Consider the following 22,824-nt stretch of genomic DNA (forward strand, 5'->3'; position numbering starts at 1 on the left):
CAAACTCAAATGAGGGAAAGAACAAATGGTTAAATCAATGGCTGAATAGCTGATGTATTGTTCAGGGGCTCTGATGTTTGTACAATTGGAATGTCTTTTGGGATAGAAAATAATGGGCCTAACCTGAACTGGAAAGGGACCAGTATTTTACCAGGGAGATCTACTCATTCAATTAAGGGAGAAACCAACTAAGGTCGATGGAGTTGTGGATAATGCTGAAGGATGTAACAGGTTACAGAGGGACATAGATAAGCTGCAGAGCTGGACTGAGAGGTGGCAAATGGAGTTTAATGCGGAAAAGTGTGAGATTATTCACTTTGAAAGGAGCAAGAGGAATAAAACCTACTGGGCTAATGGTAAGATTCTTGGTAGTGTCAATGAGCAGGGAGATCTTGGTGTCCATGTACATAGATCCCTGAAAGTTGCGACCCAAGTTGATAGAGTTGTTAAGGAGGCATATTGTGTGTTAGCATTTATTGGCAAAGGGATTGAGTTTCGGAACCACAAGGTCATGCTGCAGCTGTACAAAACTCTGGTGTGGCCGCACTTGAAGTATTGTGTACAGTTCTGGTCACCGCATTATAGGATGGATGTGGAAGCTTTGGAAAGAGTTCTGAGGAGATATATTAGGATGTTGCCTGGTATAAATGGAAGGTCTTATGAGGAAAGGCTGGAGGGACTTTAGGCTGTTTTGTGGGAAAGAAGAAGTTTGAGAAGTACTTAATTGAGACATATAAGATAATCAGAGAGTTAGATAAGGTGGACAGTGAAAGCCTTTTTCCTGAGATGGTGATGGCTAGCACAAGGAGATATAGCTTTAAATTGAGGGGTGATAGATATAGCACAGGTGTCAGAGGTAGTTTCTTTACTCAGAGAGTAATAGGGGCATGGAACGTACTTCCTGCAACAGTAGTAGACTTGCCAACATTTAAATGGTCATTGGATAAACATATGGATGAAAATGAAATAGTGTAGGATAGATAGGCTTCAGATTGGTTCCACAGGTTGGTGCAACATCGAGGGCCGAATGGTCTATACTGCACCGTAATGTCCTATGCTCTTTATTCTATGTTCTATATTGATAGAGAGGGGGAATGGAGGAATTTTAAGTAGCAATGTAAACAGAAGAATTGATGGGGCAGATTCTGAATGTGAGGAGAGCAAAGAAAGCTCTTAGAACAGAAAGACAGGAGAGAGTCAGAGTATGTAGTAACTCTGATGAACTAAATTGCATTTATTTCAATATAAGGGGTCTTACAAGGTAAGGCTGATGAACTCAGGGCATGTTTATGAATATAGAATTGGGATGTCATAGCTGTTACAGTAACTTGGCTGAGAGATGGATAAGACTGGCAGCCCATTGCTCCAAATTTTAGATGCTATAGGAAAGATAGAAAAGGGGTAAGGAAGGAGGGGGTGGGTTGGGGATGAGGGTCGCGTTTTGATTAAGGTATACATTACTGCTTGTAAGTAAGGAAGATATTTCTGAAAAATCATCCAGTGAAAATATATGGGTATAAATTACAAATAAGAAAGGAAAGATCATTTTGATGAGATTGTACTATTCCTTCTCAATATTAAGAAGGAAATTGAGAAACAGAAACTTCAGATGTTTGCAAGCATAATAAGGTTTTAGTAATGGGGGACTTTAATTTTCCAAACATTGACTGGGGCTACAATAGTATTAAAGGTTTGGATGGTGAAGAATTTGTCAAATGTGTTCAGGAAAGTTTTCTTTATCAATATGTGGATGCACCTACTACAGAAGAGCAAATTTAGACCTTGTTTTGGGCAATAAGGCAGGGCAGGTTACGGAAGAAAAGTGGGAGAATACTTTGCACCTAGCAATCATAATTCTATTAGTTTTAAAATGGTTATGGAAAAGGATAAGCCTTCCATAAAAGTTAAAGTTTTTAATTGGAGTAACACAGGACTTTTCAAAAGTTGAATGGAGTAGACTGTTTGCAGTTAAAAGTCAGAAGTGTTCAATAGTGTGATGATGAGAGTTCAGAGGCATTTTATTCCTGTTAGAGTGAAGGCTGGTAAGATTAAGGAACAATGGATGAATAAAGATGTTGAGTTCTAGTCTAAAGTAAAATGGAATCTTATTTTAGATATAGACAACTTGGTTCAATTGAATCTGTTAATCAACATAAAAATTGGAGGGGCATTCTTAAGATAGAAATCAGGAAGGCAAAGAGGGGATATGAGACAGCATTAGCCGATACAGTTAAAGATAATCTAAAGAGATTTTACAAATACATTAAGAGCAAGAGGGTAGTTAGAGAGAGGGTAGGGCCTGTTAACGACCAAGGAGGTCATTTATGTGTTGAACCCCAGGAAATGGGAGAGATACTAAATGAATATTTTATGTCAGTTTTTACGGTAGAAAAAGAAATGGAATTTAGAGAATGCAGGGAAATAAAATTTGATGTTTTAAAAACAGTTCACATTACAGAAGAGCAAGTTTGGAAGGTCTTTGAGAATATAAAGGTGGTTAAATCTCCAAGATCTGATCTAATGTATCCCAGAACATTATGGGAAGTAAGAGAGGAAATTATGAGACCCCTTGCAGAAATATTTGCATCATCTATAACTATGGATGAGGTGCCTGATGACTGGAAAGTGACTAATGTGTGTTTGTGTAAGAAAGATTGTAAGGAGAAACCAGAGAACTGTAGACCTGTGAGTCTGACTTCAGTTGTGGATAAATTGTTGCAGTTGGTTATAAAAGGTAGGATTTATAGATATTTAGAGAGGCAAAAATTGATTAAGGATAGTCATTATGGTTTTAAGTGAGGGTAATTATGTCTCATAAACTTGATTGAGATTTGAGGAAATTACCGAAAAGATTGATGATGGCAAAGCAGTAGACAGGCTTCATCTGGAGGCTCACTGATGATGTTACCTAGTGTGGTGACAAAGCATCTGAAAACATACCTTCTAGCTCAGTGAGCAAACCTACATCCAGAACCTCAACCTGAGCTACAAATCATCTCAAAACTCGTTAGCAATAGACATTTGGATTTTAGTATTTCCTTTGACAAGGTACTGTGAGGTAGACTAATTAATAAAGTTATGTTACATGGCATTCAGGGTGAGCTTGCCAATTGGATACATAAATGGCAGGAGACAGACAGTGATGGTGGAAGGTTGATTTTCTGACTGGAGGCCTCTGACCAGCGGTGTTCCACAGGGACCAGTTCTGGGTCCTCTTTTGTTTGTCATTTATATAAATGATTTGGATGAGAATATAGAAGGCATGGTTAGTAAGATTGCAGATGACACTAAAATTAGTGGCATTATAGACAGTGAAGAAGGTTTTTAAAGATTACAAAGGATCTTAAAGATTACAAAGGATCTTAATCAAATGTGTCAATGGGCAGAAGAATGGCAGACGGACTTCAATTTGGATAAATATGAGATATTGCTTTTTGGTATAACAAACAAAGGTAGGGCTTATACAATTAATGTTAGGGCCTTGAGTAGTAGTGCTGTAGAACAGAGGGACCTAGGGATGCAGGTACATCATTCTTTGAAGTTTGTGTCACATATAGACAGGGTGGTTAAAAAGGTATTTGGCACACTTGCCTTCATTGCTCAGTCCTTTGAGTATAGGAGTTAGGAAGTCATGTTGAGGTTTTAAAGGAAATTGGTGAGGCCTCTTCTGGAGTACTGTGTCCAGTTCTGGTCATCCAGTTATAGGAAAAATGTTATCAAGCTGGAGAGGGTTCAGAAGAGAATCGCCAGGATGTTGTTCAGCATGGGACATTTTAGTTATAAAGAAAGGCTGGATAGGATGAGATTTTTTCACTAGAGCATAGGAGGTTGAGAGATGATCTGATAGAAGTTTATAAAATAATGAGCGGTAGAGATAAAGTTAATGGTGGTAGTCTTTTCCCTAGGATGGGGGATTTCAAGACGAGGGAGCACATCTTTGAGGTCAGAAGAGAGAGACTTAGAAAAGACAATAAGATACTATTTTTTTACAAAGGGGGTGGTTCGCATGTGGAGTGAACTTCTTGAGAAAGTGATGGATGCAGGTATAATTACAATTTGGATGGATACATGAATTCAAAAGGTTTAGAGGGATATGAGCTAGGAGCAGGGAGGTGGGACGAGTTTAGTTTGAAATTGTGTTCAGGACTGGTTGGACCTAAGGGTCTGTTTCTGCGCTGTATGACTCTATGACTCTGACTCTGTGTTTGTTTCAAGGCAGTTGGATCAGTCGGATATCTTTTTAGTCAATCCCCCAGCTTCTTTCCATTCCCCCATGAACTTTGTTGATTGTCATGTGACTGTGATGAATGGTATCATAGGATGGTTTATATGCACCAATGCAAGCAACAGTGTTTCGGTTTAAAATCTTAACTCCCAGCACTCAACAACTGACTTCTTTGTAGTACCTTTAACTTATTAAAGAAACCCAAAATGCTTCACAGTGCCTCATTCTCACTTAGTTACCAAGAAGAGTGCAGAAAGAATTCTAAAATTGCATTCTCAGTAGCAGAAGCATCACTATACATGATTAAACATGTAGCTGGTCAGCAATCCAATTAACAAAATGCGATAAAATGCACTGCAGAGGTGGCGCATGTCCTCAATTGTTTCCAATAATATTAATAATATCAATTACTCACTCACAGATACATTTTCTGAAAAATCAAATAATGCTACTGACAAAATTACTTCAATGAGAAATTTATGACTGGGGATTTTTAATGACTGCAGAATTCTCAGCATCTCCAAACAAACCAGTGAAGTATGGTGTTTGTTTAAAGTGACTAAAAAAAGCCTTTGTCTGGACATGATTCTTCATACCTATTTCTCATATCACTTAGGTCACCTATTGCTGCGGTGATTCTTCGGATGCAATGTTCTAATTGGACACGCTGTGGAAAACAAAGCATTCTCAGAAAGGCAGAAGCCCTTGGGCAACCAGTCTTGCAGTATAAGAACTTAACTCAGCTGACATGCCTAAACATAGCCAAGACCTTCAACTGAACTGTGGTATAAATCTGGGATATCACATGGTTTTAAAGCAGCTGCTGAATTTGAGTGTAAATGAAGCAAGGGAAGGGAAACGTCACTGAGCCACATTGTATTATTGCAGCTTGGTTTAAACAGATTTCAAAGGTACAATGTGCAGAGAGGAGGGGAGGAATATGTCAAACTGTTTATACAAAAATTAAAGGAGAGAAAGTGAACCACCTTCTTTTGTTCAAGCCTGTCCAAAATTGATCTGTTTTCAAGATTTCAAGCAATTATCAAGAACATTTAACTCCGACAAGAATTGAAATGTTGTTTAATACTGCTTTAAGTACTGCACTTTGAATCTGAAGACATTTTAAAGCAACAGTTTATTTTATTCTAAGAGCATACTGCTGGATGCTTTGCAAGCATCAACTTTGATCTCAGGCTTTCTTCTGAATCCAATTCAGGCTTAAAGACCATCCTAACATCAACTGAACCTAGCAATGTTTCCAAGTTCAGTTCATTTCATTGGCTTGTATAAGCAGTAGGTCAGACCACTGTCTGGGAATTTGTGTTTGCACCAAACTGGAGAAGAGAAAGTTGTGGGTTGTCACAGTCCTCCAAGAACTTTAGCAGTACAAATTCCTGGTGGGATATTGGCCTGCTGACAGCTGTGAGAAAGAGCAGCCAGATGATCATCAAGTTACAGAGTGCAGCCTGCTCTGTCCCAGATGAGAAAAAACAACTTTCCTAAATCACCAGCAGTCCTTTTACAGGCGGCTCCAACCTGGAAGAGCAATACTCTTCTATCAGTTAAGTTTCCTGATTGCTTTTTGGAGCTGGTGCCTGTCAAGCAGAATCCAGGAAAGGTAATACTTTGGGTACTATGAAATAATTTCTATCTTATTGTGCTGGAGTCATCCTAGGGAATGTCTTCATAAGAAAGTGATCTTACTGTTTTTCTTTGTCTTGCCAATTTTATTTTCTCTCCTTCACCTACATCCTTCTCCTCAAGACATTAGCTCTCAATTCGGTACAGTTCTGTAAGAACTGGATCTCCTTCAATACCACTGGCCCATGGCCACTGTTCAGATTCTATCTCTTCTTCAGTTCTCTGCCTGAAGACCTTTCTGACCTACATCACCCTAGTTTCAACACGGCAAGATATGTCCCAAGGGCAGCATAGCCAGATTTGGAATCAAACTCCACGCTGATATCACCAACCTGATCTACACTGGCTATCCAGCCAAGAAATCCACACTGCTGTGACAATATACATTTCTCCAGGAACACTGTAGTCTGGAACAATGAGTAATGATGGTAGAGACTCCAATTTAATTCCATCACATGGTAAACCTCAAATCTCTCTGTCTTTTACTGCCAGCCATTGACATGTCTTAGAAGGATTTACAAATTGATAGTCAATTGTTTGGCTGCATTATGAACATATTCCTTATCTATCAAGTCCTGGAGTGCAACTTGAATGCACCTCATCGGGCTTCGACACTAATGACGAACCATTAAGGCCTCTCAGTTTTCAGATATATATTGGCAGGCTTTGTAACTACATAGGTGACCAGTATTGCTGAACCCAATCATAATTAAACAAAAGCCCATACACATGTATATGTAACCACTTTGCCAATTAAACCACAGAATTAATCACTGAAGGTTTTCTTTACCCCATTGCCACTAGCATTTTACCAGCAACAGATAGACTGTCTGTCACGTGAGGAGATGACCTAATGAACTTTGGTGGCCCCCTTGTAGGGTTTTGGAGGTCCCTCCTGATTGAACATTCTGTCAATCAAGCAAAATCGAAGACAGTATTGAAGATAAAAGCACTAGACCACCTCATTTGGGGTTCTGATTACCCTAAAATATAAACTAAATCTAGAAAAGATAAGGAACACAAGATGTTTGGTTAGTTTATTAAAGTTGATTGCCAATCTTATTTAGTTCAGCTTGCAGTACATAGGGTTAATCTGACTTCTATTATGTTACACAGTATATACAATGATACACAGTATATGTCATCACAGGAAATCATCGTTTAAAAATAAGGAATTCAAATACATCACATCTACTAGTTTCCCTTTACCAGCTTGTCCATTTAAAACAGAGATGAGAAAAACATTTCTTCTGTGGTTGTGATTCTTTGGAATTTCCTTCCTCAATAGAAAGTGGTTACAGAATCTTTAAATATTTTAAGGCAGACAGAGATAGATTCAAGATTACTAAGGGGGTGAAAGATTATCTGGGATATACAGGAATGTAGAGTTGAGGTTAAAACTAGATCAGCCATTATCTTATTGAATGGCGAAACATGTTTTAAAGACTGAGTAGTTTACTCTTATTCTTCATGCGTTCACATGTCATGCAATTTTGCTTTGTCTTGCAGCCTTCTGGCATGATGAAGTCTCAGTAAGATGTTTCTTAAATCAGTGTACTGTTTTTCTTACCTCCATAGTCTCTGTAAATACCCTTTAGCAGAATGAAACCAAAAATATTCTTTGGAGTTAAAGAACATTATGGAAAAATCTTTGCCATAACCAAAAAGCTTCAAGCAGATCATATCTCAGTCAAGCAAGAACATGACTGAATTGGCATCCAAGATTTACAAGTTATTACAGTGCAACCAGCTTCACTATGGGCATGTTATTATACATGACACATAGTGGTGCGGATGATTTCCTACTTAGGCTAGGAACAGAAGAAGGAAGAACTACAAAAGAGGAAATAGTTATATCATTTCATGTTTATTTCAATTTGAAAAGAAGTTCCACAATCAAGTATGTAAATTTAACAAGCATACACAGAAACAAATGGAAAGTATTGACACTTTTATTAATGATCTGTATGCATTTACAGAGAACTGTAAGCATTGCATTGTAGAACAGGGACATAACCGTTGACAGAATCTGAGATGAAATACTTCCAGCCAGAGGATAACTTAACATTTACTAGGACAATTTAGGTGAGCAAGTGAGCTGAGGTCAGGAAACAAAATCAGGCAATGGTTCTGGATAACAGAGAAAACTATATCCTGTAAAGGTAATGGACTAAAATTAAGATGCAGGAAGGGCATGCAACAGCAAACCAAACTATCTGTGTCAGTAGGATAGGGACCAGCATAGGTACAGAAATCATTCTATTGAAGAGGCAAAATGCCATATTTGCAAGGACAATCATTTACTAAAACTGATAATTTACAATTTATTTCCACTCTTGCCTCATCTTCCCTATGTTCATAAGTGTTTGTGTGTGGATGCAGTTGCAAAGCAATTCCAGCATGTTATGAATGTTTTGTTAATCATACAATCTTTGACTTAATCTTAAAGAATTGTTGTTGTGGATTCATTTCAAAATTTGGTATCCAAAAATGAGGGTTTGGGCAAAATCCTTTGGATACCTCATTTAGGTGTGGGACTGAGAAGGAAAAGGAGTCAAGTTAAAGAGTGGGAAACAATTATAATTTATATTCACTCCACTTCCCTTTTGTCCATGACAATTAGAAAGTGTGTGACAGAAGAATCATATTCATTTAAAGAGAAAGGATGTAATATTGTTACAATGCAATTATGCTAAGAACTAATTGCTATTTGAATTGGTGCAACGATTTACTGCTACACTGTAGTTCTGTGCAAATCAGTCCAGCAGCAGCATAGAGAACATTCACTGAATGTGAATGCAATACATTCACTGAAGTGTCAGCACTTTGAGTCCAGTAGTGTGTTTATTTTGGACTTTTGGGAACAAGAAGACAGAATGCAACTTCTTAACTAGACATGTCAACTTCAACCTCTTCCAATGCTGATAAATACAGCATTTGCTGTGAGTCTGGAATTCTAAAACTCCATTTAAATCAAAAATGTCCAGTAGGGATGTCTACTGAGTCAACAAAAGCTTAAACCACAACTATCTTACTTTTGTTTTGATATCTGGTTGAAAATCTGCTTATTTGTTATTACTACTTAACAGTTAAAAAGCTGAGTATCAAACATTATTTAGCATCAGTAAATACCTGGCTATTTTTGGTATATTTCTATCCATTTGGACATGGATCTATCTTGCAATGGTACACCTGAGCAACTGATTTGACAGGAAACTGAACAAACTTGCACGTCACTTTTCAAAGGGCAAGTGCTGATGTAAGCTAATGGTGCCGGTGTGTTACTCGTAACTTACAAGTAAATTGATTTTGAGAAAGGTCTGTCATTGCAAACAATATGGACATATTCTCGATGCTTTTGAAAGTATTGTGATGAGATGTTGGATTTGACTGGAAGTGTTGCTGCATTCTTTCAGTGAAGACAGAGGACATCTCTTAGGTCAAAGTTTCAATGCCTCCAGGTCTGTAAAATGATGGGGAAATGGAGAAGATGCCATGGAGATGGGCAAGCACTGCACAATCCCCTCTGCCATGTTGGAGCCAGATTCCTTCATACTTCTTGACGGTGATAGCAGATCAAAATAAAAACTGATATTGTTGGAAAGTCTGATAGCATCTGTTGATTCAGAAACAGAGTCATTCGTAAAGAGGCTATGGTTGAAAATTGGGTGGATGTCCCACCCTCACGTGCTTACACAACAGTAGTGGGTTGATAATTCAAATTAATTCCATCAGTTTCCAAAAATACAGAAGGTAGGTAGATGCTGAAATTAAAAGCTATTTTGGTAAAAACAAGGGGCAAGCTGTTAAACTTGTTAAATATTTGTAAATTTATGTCACTCACTCCATTTTTTCAGTAGTCATACAGGAAAAAAAGCATTATGAGTGATTTGTGCCAGCTATGAACAAGCAATACAAGGACAGTTGAAAACACTGGAAAACATGGCAGATACTGCTGCTGTAAGTAACAGTGCTTGGCTGCTGGCAAGCATTATTTCTTTAGTTTTAATAAGATAACAACAAATAAGGCAAGAGTGAGAGGGAAGAGGGTCTGGATATACTGGAGGGCTATGACTCCAGCAGAGATACCAAGGATCACTGCACGCAGGGGTTTGCACCTTCCAGAGGAGGGTCTTCCAGTTAGAAGGAAATAAATAAAGGAGACAGGGGAGACAAGCTGTCCAGGAATAGTTGCACCCTGTAGTCCAGGTAGTTGAGGGACCTGGTGCTGTGTAAGGGCAAGAATACAACAGGTAACTACAGCAATCAGTCTATATTAGGAGCAGATACTAACCTGTGAAAAGAGTGTACAGGTAAAGGATGAATTCCCATCGGCTACAGAATGCCAGTATCTTCATAGTTTGTATTTCTCCAGTGAGACAGAAAGCTCCGTTTATGTATTAATGATAGGGGAGACCAGTCAAATTGTATTGGTGACCATCTTGTGTCCATCACTCTCAAGGTGACCATGGCCTTGAACTTTGTGCCTTGAGGTTATTCTTGGAACCAGCAAGAAAAGCAGGCAGAAAGGCAGCTGTGAATCTTCAACCCTTTACCCACAGCATTTCTCCAGATAATTATCCAATTTTTTTTTGAAAGCCAACTGTGCCTCCATCTCAGGGAATGCATTCCAGATCCTAATCACTTGCTGTATAAAAGAAATACATAAGTGTTTCTCTCATGTCTCCATTGCTTCTTTTGCATATCATCTTTAATCAGAATCCTATGGCTAATGATTGTCTTTACATCCTATTCTGTCCAGATCCTTCAAATCTCTTCATAATCTTCTCTTCTCCAAAGACAGCAGGAACAGCTTCTCCAACCTATCCACTTAATTAAGTAGAACTCATCTCTGAAACTATTCTCATCAATCTTTTCTGCTTTTTCTTGTCCAGTCGTTCCCATTTTTCTTAAAATACTGTGCCCAGAACAGAACTCAATACTCCCGTGATTTGAACATGTACTGTTTTGTACATGTTTAAAATAACTTATTTCTTTTTGAATCGCTGCTCTTATTAATAAAACTCACCGTCTTACTGGTCTGCATGGCTCAGGCTTTGTACTGTCTCACTTACCATCAGAGAAATCCTGTCTTTCTTTATTTTCACTTGATATTTTTTACTTTTCTCCCATCCTTTTTTTTTGGCTAATCTTCATTTTGTGGCTAAATCATGAAATTTAACTAATCAGGATTTCTAGTATTAATAAACAGACTGGCAAGTGCCCTTACCTTCTCTTTATCTCTGAAGCATATTTCCCAAGGTACATCACAAATAATCTGTACAGACAGTGGGTGCACCACAGAGAACTGCATTGAGAGTGAATATACCACAAAATACCTCACTGACAGCATGCACACCACATGAAATCTACTGTGCGTTCCAGTTGTGAAACACTCTCACCCAGTATGTAGCTTACCAAATCAGCAAATATATTGTGCCACTTGCCACTTACAGGATTGTCCAGACTATTGGGAAAACTGGACAAGCTACATGCAACCCAAAGTGAATGTGGTGACATGTAATTTTTTGTCCAGACAGGGTTACTGTTTTGTCTAGACAAGTTTTACCTCATACCTGACCTCGAACAGAGCAGTGAGGAGGTTTCTGCTTTTTCTTTTTAACTGCACTTCCAAAAAATGAAATATCACATTCATTAATCATAGTTGAACATTGTGGTTCTTTAAAAATAAATTAAGTAGATTAATCTACTAGTTAAGTCTTAAAATAATTTCAACCCATGATCTCCATTTAAAGTGATTTAATTTTGGCCATTTTTAAAGACTCTGAGACTTGGGAAAGTTCAGTTCTGTTTGCTTCTAATATATGTGGTTGATGTTAATTTACCAAAAAATGGTATTTACATTTTAGTTAAGAAAAATAATGAAATAAACTCTGGTGATCACCCAAGAACAACAACAACTCAGAGTTCTAAATTGAACAGACTGGGAAGCTAATTTGTCCAATTACAACAGATACTGGGTAAATCAGACAAGTCAGGTTATTACACAAGTCCCTCCATGTAACTCATTATGATGCTATTAATATAGAACATAAAACATTACAGCACAGTACAGGCCCTTCAGCCCTCGATGTTACATCAACCTGTGGAACCAATCTGAAGCCCATCTAGCTTACACTATTCCATTCTCGTCCATATGCCTATCCAATGACCATTTAAATTACCTTAAAGTTGGCGAGTCTACTACTGTTGAGAGCAGTGTGTTCCACACCCCTACTACTCTCTAAGTCAAGAAACTACCTCTGACATCTGACCTATATCTATCACCCCTCAATTTAAAGCTATATCCCTTTATGTTAGCCTTCACCATCCAAGGAAATATGATCATCAACACTTTTCAATCTGTTACTCATTGGGCATCACCACTTCACATTCTGTGGGATCAGAGCATGAAGCTTGCTCAGTATACACTGCACGCAATGTGCTATTAACATTGCATGTTGCACCCAAACTTCTGATAAAAAAATAGTAAAAAAAAACTTGTGTCTGTACAATGTCTTCAACCAACCCTGCAGAAGGAGCACCACAAAGGTAACCTTGGTCAGACAGGTTTGTTTAACTCAGGTTGGTCTTCCTATTTGTGTCCTGAGTTCCAACAGTCACCACCACTAAACTAGTATCATTCTCTGCCTCTTACAGGAAATCTGGAGGGTTAGGAGGAGAACATGGAGGCTGAAGGTGAAATTGCAGATCACTGAGACATCGAAAAACTTGAAAGTGCTTACTGAAGAGCCATGAAATTCCACTTTGAGTTTCCATGCAATGGTGGGAAGTTCTCTAGCTGAACGTCAAGATGTTTTTCAGCCACAAAGGTATTCAAAAGGCAAGAGACAGATGGAAAAGTCTTGACTCCAGTAAAGCAAGCAATATCTTCTCTTGCTGCAATTGATGGCTATTGACATAAATACCTTTGTGATCTTCAAGAGGCAAGGAGTCAGCAGGTGTTGGTCTTTGATCTACAGAAATTTAAGATTACTTCTTATTCCAAAGTCTATTCTGTGAAATAAATGAGATGAGTTTACACATAGAGAGCTCTAAATCAACAACTTGGAGGAGAGGAAGGGTTTGCTAACACCATCACAATCTGACATATAAAAAAATCAGCAAATGTCTTTATGCCAGGCAATATGACATGAAGCTAAGAGACAATCTGCCTCCAAGTCCCTTTTTCCCTCCATCATGGGGTTTTAGATGACAACAAGTGAGCGAGTCCAGACGTAATCACTAATTCAGGTGAGCAGTTAAAAGTCATCAGGTCAAAACTTCCAAAGCCTTTATTGGTCAGTACATTGAGTATTTGAATTGGGATGTCGTGTTGCAGCTATACAGGACATTGCATTAGGCCCAATGAAATTTGCATTCATTTCCGGTCTTCCTGTTATGGGAAAGATGTTAAACTTGAAAGTATGCAGAAAAGATTTACAAGGCTGTTGCCAGGCTTGAGCGGTTTGAGCAATGGTGAGATGCTGATTAGTTTGGGGCTATTTTCCTTGGAGCATTGGAGGCTGAAGGGTTACTTTATAGAGGTTTAAAAAATCATGACGGCATGGATATCGTGAAAACCAAGGGTAAAGGAGTCCAAAGCTAGAGGGCATAGGTTTAAGATGACAGGTGAAAGATTTGAAAGAGACCTAAGGGGTAACATTTTCATACAGAGGGTGGTGCACGTGTGAAATGAGCTGCCAGAGGAAGTGGTGAAGGCTGGTACAATTACAGCATTTAAAAGGCATTGTATGTGTTCATGGATAGAAAGCATTTAGAGGGATCTGAGCCAGGTTCTGACAAATGGGATTAGATTAATTTAAAATATCTGGTCAGCAAGGGTGAGTTGGACCAAAGTGTCTGTTTCTGTGCATTACAACTCTGTAGTTCTATGTCTGAATGGCTTAGACAAGTTCTCTTTGATTCCTTGAAATTGTATCAACCTTGACTTGTTGAAAATATGAGGGAATATGCTTCAGGTGTGCAGCATGTCAGAATTCATGAGTAAATGCATCATCACACTCATTTACAATTAGAAGGTGGAACACTTCAGAAATGAGTGCCCGCTCTACTGTTTTTATCATGTTTTAAAAAGTTCTGTTTAATCCACTCAGGTCCTCACAATTGTTGAAGCATCATACTAAAACCTGCACTGTACCTGACAAAAAGAAAAATCTCTGATAACCTCACAATGTGTCAGACATTGGGTGGTCAGAGAAGGGGAGGTCCTGACCCATCGGTTTGAACCAAGAGAAATGTTTCATAGAAGATTATGCATCTGCAGAATGGATGCACTGTCAAATTGCTTTTGGGGAAGGAAACAAACCGTCTATCTAACAGGTCTAATCAATTTTAATCAATGAGTTGATGCCAGAAAGTTTTCCAATCAAAGCTGAAGTCAAGCAGGGTTATCCTCTTTTTCCCTGTCTTGTTGGCATTGGTACCAAACCTTTTGTCTGATACATTATGAAGGAGGCAAGAATAAGAGGGTGAGCATTCAAAGCAGCAGGGATGTTTATGTCAGAGCCATTCTGCACATGGATAACATCGCTGTCACCTGCTCAGATCTACAGTTAGTTCACAGACTGATGAGTATGTATAACCATTTTCAAACTGGCCTCAGAACCTAAAGTAAACCATGCTAAAGGAATGTTCATTTAAACTGAGCCCAACCAATCCTTTGTCAACATCATGGTCAGGTTAAACTTGAAGGTACCAGGGATACCTTATTGAGGGCTGGAGAATTCACCAGAACTGGAATGAGAGTATAGTCATTGTAAAACAAAAATGGCTATTGGGAGCAATGCATTCTCTCCACTGCAAGTAAGAGTTTGGTCAGAAATTGTCAGGTACTCTTGGTCTTACTCTGTGGCAGTCACCGAATTATTTTTGCTTTATACTGAGATCAAATAGACAAGGACACAATTTTTTACACAACAACAAGAAAAATGCTTTGAACATCATCTTTCTCATCATGGCCACCTTTTGGTGTAGCTATATCAAGATGCAGGTCGACCATTGCTGTGCAAATATAAAGTGATAAATATTTGCTGTCGAACTTGGGCCTAAACTAAGATAGACAGTCTCTAAAAAGACAGCAATATTTTGCGGCCAGATGTCCCACTTCTGTTTCCAGCATCTCTGGTTTTGCTGAGGATAGGGGAGATCATGGATCACAAAACTTGACCATGCTCCGAAACAGGCTAATTAAAGATGTTAAGGCCTAGTTTAAAGACCGACTCTATGTTTTTGGAATCTTCCTGAGAGTGTAAAGTACATTGCAATTACAAACTGTAATATAAAATTTAGCACCTATAGTGCAGTGGGAGAAAATGATCTCAATTGCATTTTCTGTAATGTCAAATTTGAAAAATTACTTCAAACACTTTTATAAATTTGGGAGCAAGGTATGTCATTGAAGAAAAAAAAGTGGAAGCTTCAGTAATGCTGAAAGCTCATAGATTAAAAATATGCTTGAGTAATTAATTTAAGGGCATGAAAAAATGTCAGTTAAAACAAGGCTCTGTAATGTGGCTAACATACATGAAGAGTGCTGCAGATGCTTGTCTCCCATTTGAAACTGAAACTCTCAGGGAGGGGTACTGCAAATTATGGTCTTTTTCTGACCTGTTTCAGGCCTTCTTTCCTGCTTTCCTACAAATAAACATTCATAGGTTTTAGTGCAAGTTTTAAAGCTGCACTTCATCTATCTGTTTCTCCAGAATATTTTATTCAATGATGCCTATTTGGGCACCACTCTTGCTATCTCTCTACACTTGTAAGTTCTGAAGGAGGAAAATCAGGAGACATTTCAGAGAGCTCTCTGTGCTTTCTTCATATGCTCAATCAGAATTGCCCTTGTGCTGTCACCCATGAGGACTGTGCCAGGTAGAAATTATACCTGGGCATGTATGAATGCAAAGATTATAGGAGAGATTTTAATCATCACTACCTGGCGATAGCCTGGTAGAGCAGATCACTCACCTTTTTGAGAACCGCCCAATATGCTCCACATTGAAATAAACCAGTTCTTCGAAACAACAGCAGGAAACATCTGCTGAACCTCTCAATTTACAGTGCAGAGTGAATTATGCAGGTCAAAGTTGCCTCGATTGCCCAGGCTAGTTACTCAATCACAATCCCCAAGAAAACACACATGAACACAAGAAGACCTTGTGAATTACCAATTGTCTGGATTCCCCAAACGTTTTGACCACACACTATTCCTAATGTCATCCTGTTCATTAATGGAAAATGATTGCACTTACAAAATGTAAGACTGATTTGAATTGAATGGCCCAGATATTCTGAAAAGGGGAAATCATTGTCAGTTTGTTGCCTCACATGAACATTGGTAAAAATAATGACTGCAGATGCTGGAAACCGGATTCTGGATTTGTGGTGCTGGAAGAGCACAGCAGTTCAGGCAGCATGCGAGGAGCAGTAAAATCGACATTTCGGGCAAAAGCCCTTCATCAGGAAGAAAGGCAGAGAGCCTGAAGCGTGGAGAGATAGGCCCACAGCTTATCTCTTCACGCTTCAGGCTCTCTGCCTTTATTCCTGATGAAGGGCTTTTGCCCGAAATGTCGATTTTACTGCTCCTCGCATGCTGCCTGAACTGCTGTGCTCTTCCAGCACCACTAATCCAGAATCACATGAACATTTGCCTGCTCCAACACTGTTCTGCAATTCCATTTGGATCTTCTGACATAACTTATTTTCAAAGCATGGAGCATACAGTCCTTCTATGAGCACCATTACAGCACTGGAAAATCCAGAGTGGTGGAATGGGGAAGGATAGACTGGAAATATTCCCTTTTTATGTTACTTAATACTGTTGTGGTAAGTTTAAATATCTGATTAAAATGTTAGAGATTCAATAAATGAGTGAATTAGTAGGATGGATAGTTTTGTGAAATAAGTGGATAAGTGGGAAGAGTGGCAACTTGTTCTGGGGGGTTAAATGGCATGTGGATTGGGTGCAAGGTGGGTTAGCTGGGGAGGCAGGTTAAGTGGGTCAGTAAATGAAGTTGGTCAATGGATTGGGGATGATCAGGTCAGGAGAGCTTGTCAGGTAAAGGACTAGCCAGATCTTATCAGGGGTATTTGGAGGATGAGGGGTTAGTCAAGGTCAGGAGGGTGTTGGAAATGTATCCAAGAGTTTAAGGGAGGAGTTAACAGGGGAAAATGTGAATATTTGAGGTTGTCAGTTGTGTTGTTGTTCAGATGTTAAACTATGATTTTTCCTGACTGGGTAACTACATAAAGTCTTGAACTCTTGCTAAGTGATATGCCGTACACTTTCACAGATCTGGAGGGTCCCAGGGTGCCGGAGTATTTCCCACCCAGCAACACCCAGGGACATCAATGTTTCATGACTTCTGCTGGGTCTCAATCGTTGAAGACTGGAAGAGCTGGGCCATTGTTTCTGATCGAGAAAGTGAGGACTGCAGATGCTGAAGATCAGAGCTAAAACATGGATGCTGCCTGACCTGCTGGGCTTTTCCAGCAACACATTTTTCAGCATTGTTTCTGATGCCAGTGTAATGCACTTTTATGTGGGAGAAGGAAATGAGAAGTTGAAGAAAATGATGGGTGATCTCAACAAGAACTCTGATGCCCATATCCTGACTCAAACCAAGTCCTAACCTGCTAAAATTTCCGACATTTTACTTAGAAAGAGTTCAAGGCTTTACATTATTATTCAGCCAGAAAAATCATAGCCTAACTTCTGGGTAACCACACAGTGGACAACTTCAAACATTCACACTGATCCAAATCAATACCTCCCTTAAACCCTTGACTATGTCTCCAACCACCTAACTATCCATCCTGACCCCCAATTAACTCCTGATTCCCCAATTACCCATGAGCAAGACCATTGGACATAGGAGTTGCAATAGGCCATTCAGCCCACTGAGTCTGCTCCAGCATTCAATCATGGCTGACAAGCCTCCTGATCTGATAGCCCAATCTACTGACTCTGTCCTTCTTATCGTAGTAACCTGCTCCTGCCGAACAACACTCTGAGATATATGCACTCATCCATTCTGGTCTCATGAACATTCCCAAGTCTATGTACTCCCTAATTATCTGCCATTTCTACAGCTGCCCAGTTCCTCAGCTCTGAAATTCCTTTGATAAACCTCTTCAAGTCTCTACTTCACATTTCCCATTGCAGATACTTAATAAAAGCTACCTCTTTGACCAAGTCCATGTTTATAACATGTAGATCCCCCATTTTGTGGCTTGGTGTCAAATCTGATTAGATAAGGTCCCTGGAAAGTGCATTTGGGGCATTTAAATGAAGATTTTTTTGATGTTATTGTTGTTGTGTTGTCCCGATACCCAGATTCATCTCCAATGGAATTAATATCTATTGCATTGATAACCACAACTGCCTGTTTGTATTTGCTTGGACTATTTGTTTGTCACATTTCCTTTCAAGCAAAAAAGGATACAAAAAAAGGAGATAAGATGTATTTGCAGCAAGTACTAGCATTAAAAGACATCAGTTATCTTGCATGAATGAGCCAATAACAACTTTGGGAGTTGCAATCTTGGGGATGGAATGTGTCACTTCATGAGCCAAATCACTTTAACATTCCAAGGCCCAATAAAAGTGGATCCCTGTGAATTGCTCTTGTAAGTGAAATGGGAAATGCTATTGAGACCATCTGTTCAATCTACTTGGAACTGGTTGCCTTCATTTTTGAACAGTCCTGAGCTGATCATAATTTCAGCCGCACTATATTAATTCTAATTAAACTATATTCCATATAATGGCACAGTGCTTTCCCGACAAAATACACATTGACGCAGGTTGTCAAAGTAAGTTTCTGCCAATTCAACATACTTTTCATGTTTATTCTATTGCTTATTGATACACTGATACTGAGGTTATGTTTTCTAATTAGGTTTCAGTGTGGTATCTTTATTTGGCAATTTATGTCCAGGGATGGTCTGACAGTAGAGGGAGCTTTTGACCTCGTCCCTATGTCCACAAAACAAAGGATGCCAGTGTGGCAACATGAGGCGAATATTAACTTTTCGTACAATAAAAAACATTGGGAGGAAAATTAAAATGTTAAAATCAATTTCTTTCACGTATTTTGCTAGCCTTGTTTACCTCTTTTGGTGGTAAGTAAACATAGACCATGTCAGACACAGTTAGATCATCCAGTAATGCTTTCTGTAAACTTTAGCTCTAGTAAGAGTGCTGAACTTTAGATAAATGAAGTCAACCTGCTCCATGTCTGTATGACAGGGTTTACAAGTAATATTGACATATTTTACACTGGGAATATTCAGCACGTCCGGTGGGAAATATTTTCTGGAGAGAGAAACAGAGCTAAAATTTTGAGTCAAATATTCAAAACTCCACAACTCTTCAACAGAAGCATATTCGACTTGCAGTATTGTCTGAGGGGAGAAAATGGCCTAATGATATTACTATTAGACAATTAATCCAGAGACTCGGGTAATGTTCCAGAGCCCTGAGCTCAAATCCTGCCACGGCAGATGGTGGAATTTGAATTCAACAAAAAAAAACTAATAATGATCAAAAAACCGTTGTAAATTGTTAGAAATATCTATTGGTTCACTAATGTCCTTTAGAGAATGTAACTGCTGGCTGGCATGTGACTCCAGACCCACAGTGATATGGTTGACTCTTAACTACCTTCTGGGGTAATTAGGGAAAGTCAATAATTGCTGGTGTAGCTAACAATACCCACATCCTGCAAATTAATGATAATATTTTTTTTTCTCTGTCCATAGATAGAACCAGACCAGCTGAGTAACTCCAGTTTCCACAGTCTACATTATTATGCTTTTATTTTAGACTGGTGTCTTGAATATTCCTACTGAAAGCACTTTCTGTCCAAAGTCAAGCAGAGTAACTCATTTTGTTTCTCATAGCACTTTTTTTGAAGCCCATCATTACTCTAGGAAGGTCACAGTGAATAATACAACAGACTACCCTTCTCTAGATTTGGGACAGATGAGTAATGGCACTTATTTCTGCCTGTGCTTTAAACAATCTGACTAAGAACCACTGAAGCCCATCAGTCTAGCAAGTGAGTGACTTGTAGGTGAGTCAATTCCCGTAAGTACTGGATGTAAGATAACTTTGCACTCAATACTAGCGATTTACATTTTTTTTTAGATTCCCTACAGTGTGGAAACAGACCCTTCAGCCCAACAAGTCCACACCGACCCTCCGAAGAGTAACTCACCCAGACCCATTTCCCTCTGACGAACCTATGGGCAATTTAGCATGGCCAATTCACCTGATCTGTACATCTTTGGACTGTGGGAGGAAACCGGAGCACCCGGAGGAAACCCACGTAGACAATGTACAAACTCCACACAGACAGTTGTCAAAGGCTGGAATTGAACCTAGGACCCTAGTGCTGTGAGGCAGCAGTGCTAACCACTGAGCCACCATGCCGCCCCAACTTTAAAATCTAGTTTTCTTCAAGTTATCATATGGCCGCTATGGTATCTTTTGGAGAACGAACATGGTTGAATGCTCAATCTTAATTCATCCATCCAAGTCAAATTTTATCCTTCATTTTTTTGTTCCCTTTCCAATCCACACAGAAGATGGACTGACCTTGAACATAAATCAGAAAGTCAGCCAGCACTTAATATATACGTCCACTCTTAAATTTAAGCCTTCTTTCCAAGGTTCTCAAGAAAGCACAATGTACTCATTCTCCAAAATTGATTTTCTAACTTCAAGTTCTAGAATTTTGCCAGGTCTTAGCAAATTGACAGACCTTTAAAAATAGTGGTAAATGCAGAAATCACCTCACCTCCCATTTCCCAATTTCCAAAGATCACATGTTCGATGGTAGGAGAAAGGGAGAGAGGTATAAAATGAACAAGTGGAAAACTTTCATTCGAAGAGCCATTGGGAAAAAGTCAAAAACACCCCATTTTCCTTGTTCAAAAAGTCTTAAAGCACAGTGTGGGAGCCATAATTTTTTGGCAGAGACACAAATATTGTGATTGATAGTTTTAAGATCAGTTTAAGTATAACATCTGAAGAATTTAACACGCAAGCCCTTTGAAACTGAAAATAGAACAATATCTGTAGCTATCACAAATAAAACGACAGAGTTCTGCTCTGGAGTGTATTGATTAGAGTGCATGGAGGATATCTGGGATAGCTTTTAATAAGGCCTTATGTTTTTCAAATTTCAATAGACTCTGTTGTTTATATTTCCATCGATTGTTATTATGGTTAAACCAATTGTTGATGCTTAGCTGAGTTTCAAACGGTCCACAATCAGCAGGAGGGCTATGTTCCTGGTTTAATTTTGATTTTTAAGGGGGTATTGAGGGATTAGTTATCTTCGTTAACTAGTCAAATAAATGATTGCTTAAACAGCAGATTAGCCAACCAAGAGCATTTATGTATTTTAAATGTACTTCATGACTGAGGGTATTGTTTCTCAATATAGGGAATGCTGAGGTTTTAGAGTATTAGTATTAGATTATTAAGTTTTATTTTCACCTCCTCATGACTCCTGAGGTCTGCCCATAGAAGATATTGGGAAACAGTTATGGAAGATACATTGAAGACACGGAGTTTTCATATTGAATCTGAAGGATATACAGGTAGCATGGAGAAGGCGTGGAGATATGAAGGCGCATGGAGACATGGGGAGTGTAAGGTAATGAGAGGACCAAGGACTAGGGAGTGTACAATATAGCTATTGAATACAACCGAGAAACAAGGAGATACTTCTAGCCAAGTCATGTTGACACTTATTTATCTCCATGGCCACCTCCAAAATGCCTCTGGAGATGACAGACCTGATTCTGTCCACCTCCGCAGAATGAAAGTATGGCAATGAGGGACACTTGTAACGTGTCTGCCAAGTGTGAAAATATTCAGTCTTGACCTTCCCATTTCCTCCCTAAAAACCCAGCCTCAGGTGGTTCCTTACCAACACCAATTTAAGTTGCAGCGGCACAGTTTGGAAAATTATTGAACTGGAATTATTTTGTTTTAGGACATGGGACTGAACTTTAATGCAAGCTGATGTGACAAGTAGTATAGCCTTCAGGCCGATTTCATCAGTGGAGAGGCTCTGTGTCAGACTCTCAGTGCCAACAAAACCACTCCTGATTGAGTAAGGAAGTGAATGGGGTTGACATGGGATTCTTGGCCATTGTCAATACAACAATTAGCATCTATTATCTCTGTGCCCACAACAATTCAGGAGTTAAATAGAAGTTGCATAGGTCTACAGAACCTATGGAGTCCATTTAAGGAAATCCTGCCAGGATTCTAAGTGGCTTCCTACAGGGTGAGAACATAGGAATGTCCATCATTGGTAAATTGACTGTGTCTAATTGATGGAGTCAGCATTGGGAAGAGGGGTTTGCTACGTGTGTTTCCAATTCACCTTGTCCTTTCTCTTGTGACTCTCACTCCATGGTCCTCAACTTACCTTTAGTCACTCAGCTCTCGGGATGATCGTGGACCCCTGGTGTGTATACCACCACCAACTGCCATCTCCCATCACTCCCACTAGCACTGAATGAAATGGACAATTGCTAATCTCTGAATTGCCATCAGCTCTCAGTGGATAGGACTTTCATTATCAGGGTCTTCAACTGCAAAAAAAAGGTCACTTAATTAAGGTTCTTGATTCCAATAGGCCTCCCTGAATAAAATCTACTGAGAAACTGCATGAAACCCCTTCCTACAGAACCTGCAGAATCCCAGTCATGGATCTCCTCCCACAGCATCTCACCTCTTATATAATTTGTGGAGTCATTAATACTATGGAGTTACAAGTAATTTCAGAATATGATAATAAGTCAATTTTAAAAGGCTGGCAGTAGCATTTTAATTTATAATGGGATCATTGGCAAATGAACAATCCAGAGTTCAACATACAAACCTGGCTTTGTGAGTCACACCTGGTTGGATATAA

At 39.1% G+C, this 22,824-nt stretch overlaps 1 long non-coding RNA gene across 2 annotated transcripts; it reads left to right on the forward strand.

Moving 5' to 3' along the window:
- Positions 1–4,233: 4,233 nt before the first annotated feature.
- LOC122549560 (uncharacterized) lies at positions 4,234–18,915 on the forward strand. Of its 2 annotated transcripts, none has more exons than XR_006311579.2 (3): positions 4,234–5,843; positions 12,527–13,120; positions 17,179–18,915. It is a non-coding gene; the product is annotated as an uncharacterized LOC122549560 (long non-coding RNA). The 2 variants fall into 2 exon arrangements; XR_015756847.1 differs by lacking the exon at positions 4,234–5,843 and adding an exon at positions 9,443–9,826.
- Positions 18,916–22,824: the final 3,909 nt, after the last annotated feature.

The sequence above is a fragment of the Chiloscyllium plagiosum genome, unplaced genomic scaffold, assembly GCF_037043375.1.
Source record: "Chiloscyllium plagiosum isolate Xiang-an unplaced genomic scaffold, Cpla_swu_hap1 HiC_scaffold_4, whole genome shotgun sequence".
Classification (NCBI taxonomy): Eukaryota; Metazoa; Chordata; class Chondrichthyes; order Orectolobiformes; family Hemiscylliidae; genus Chiloscyllium; species Chiloscyllium plagiosum.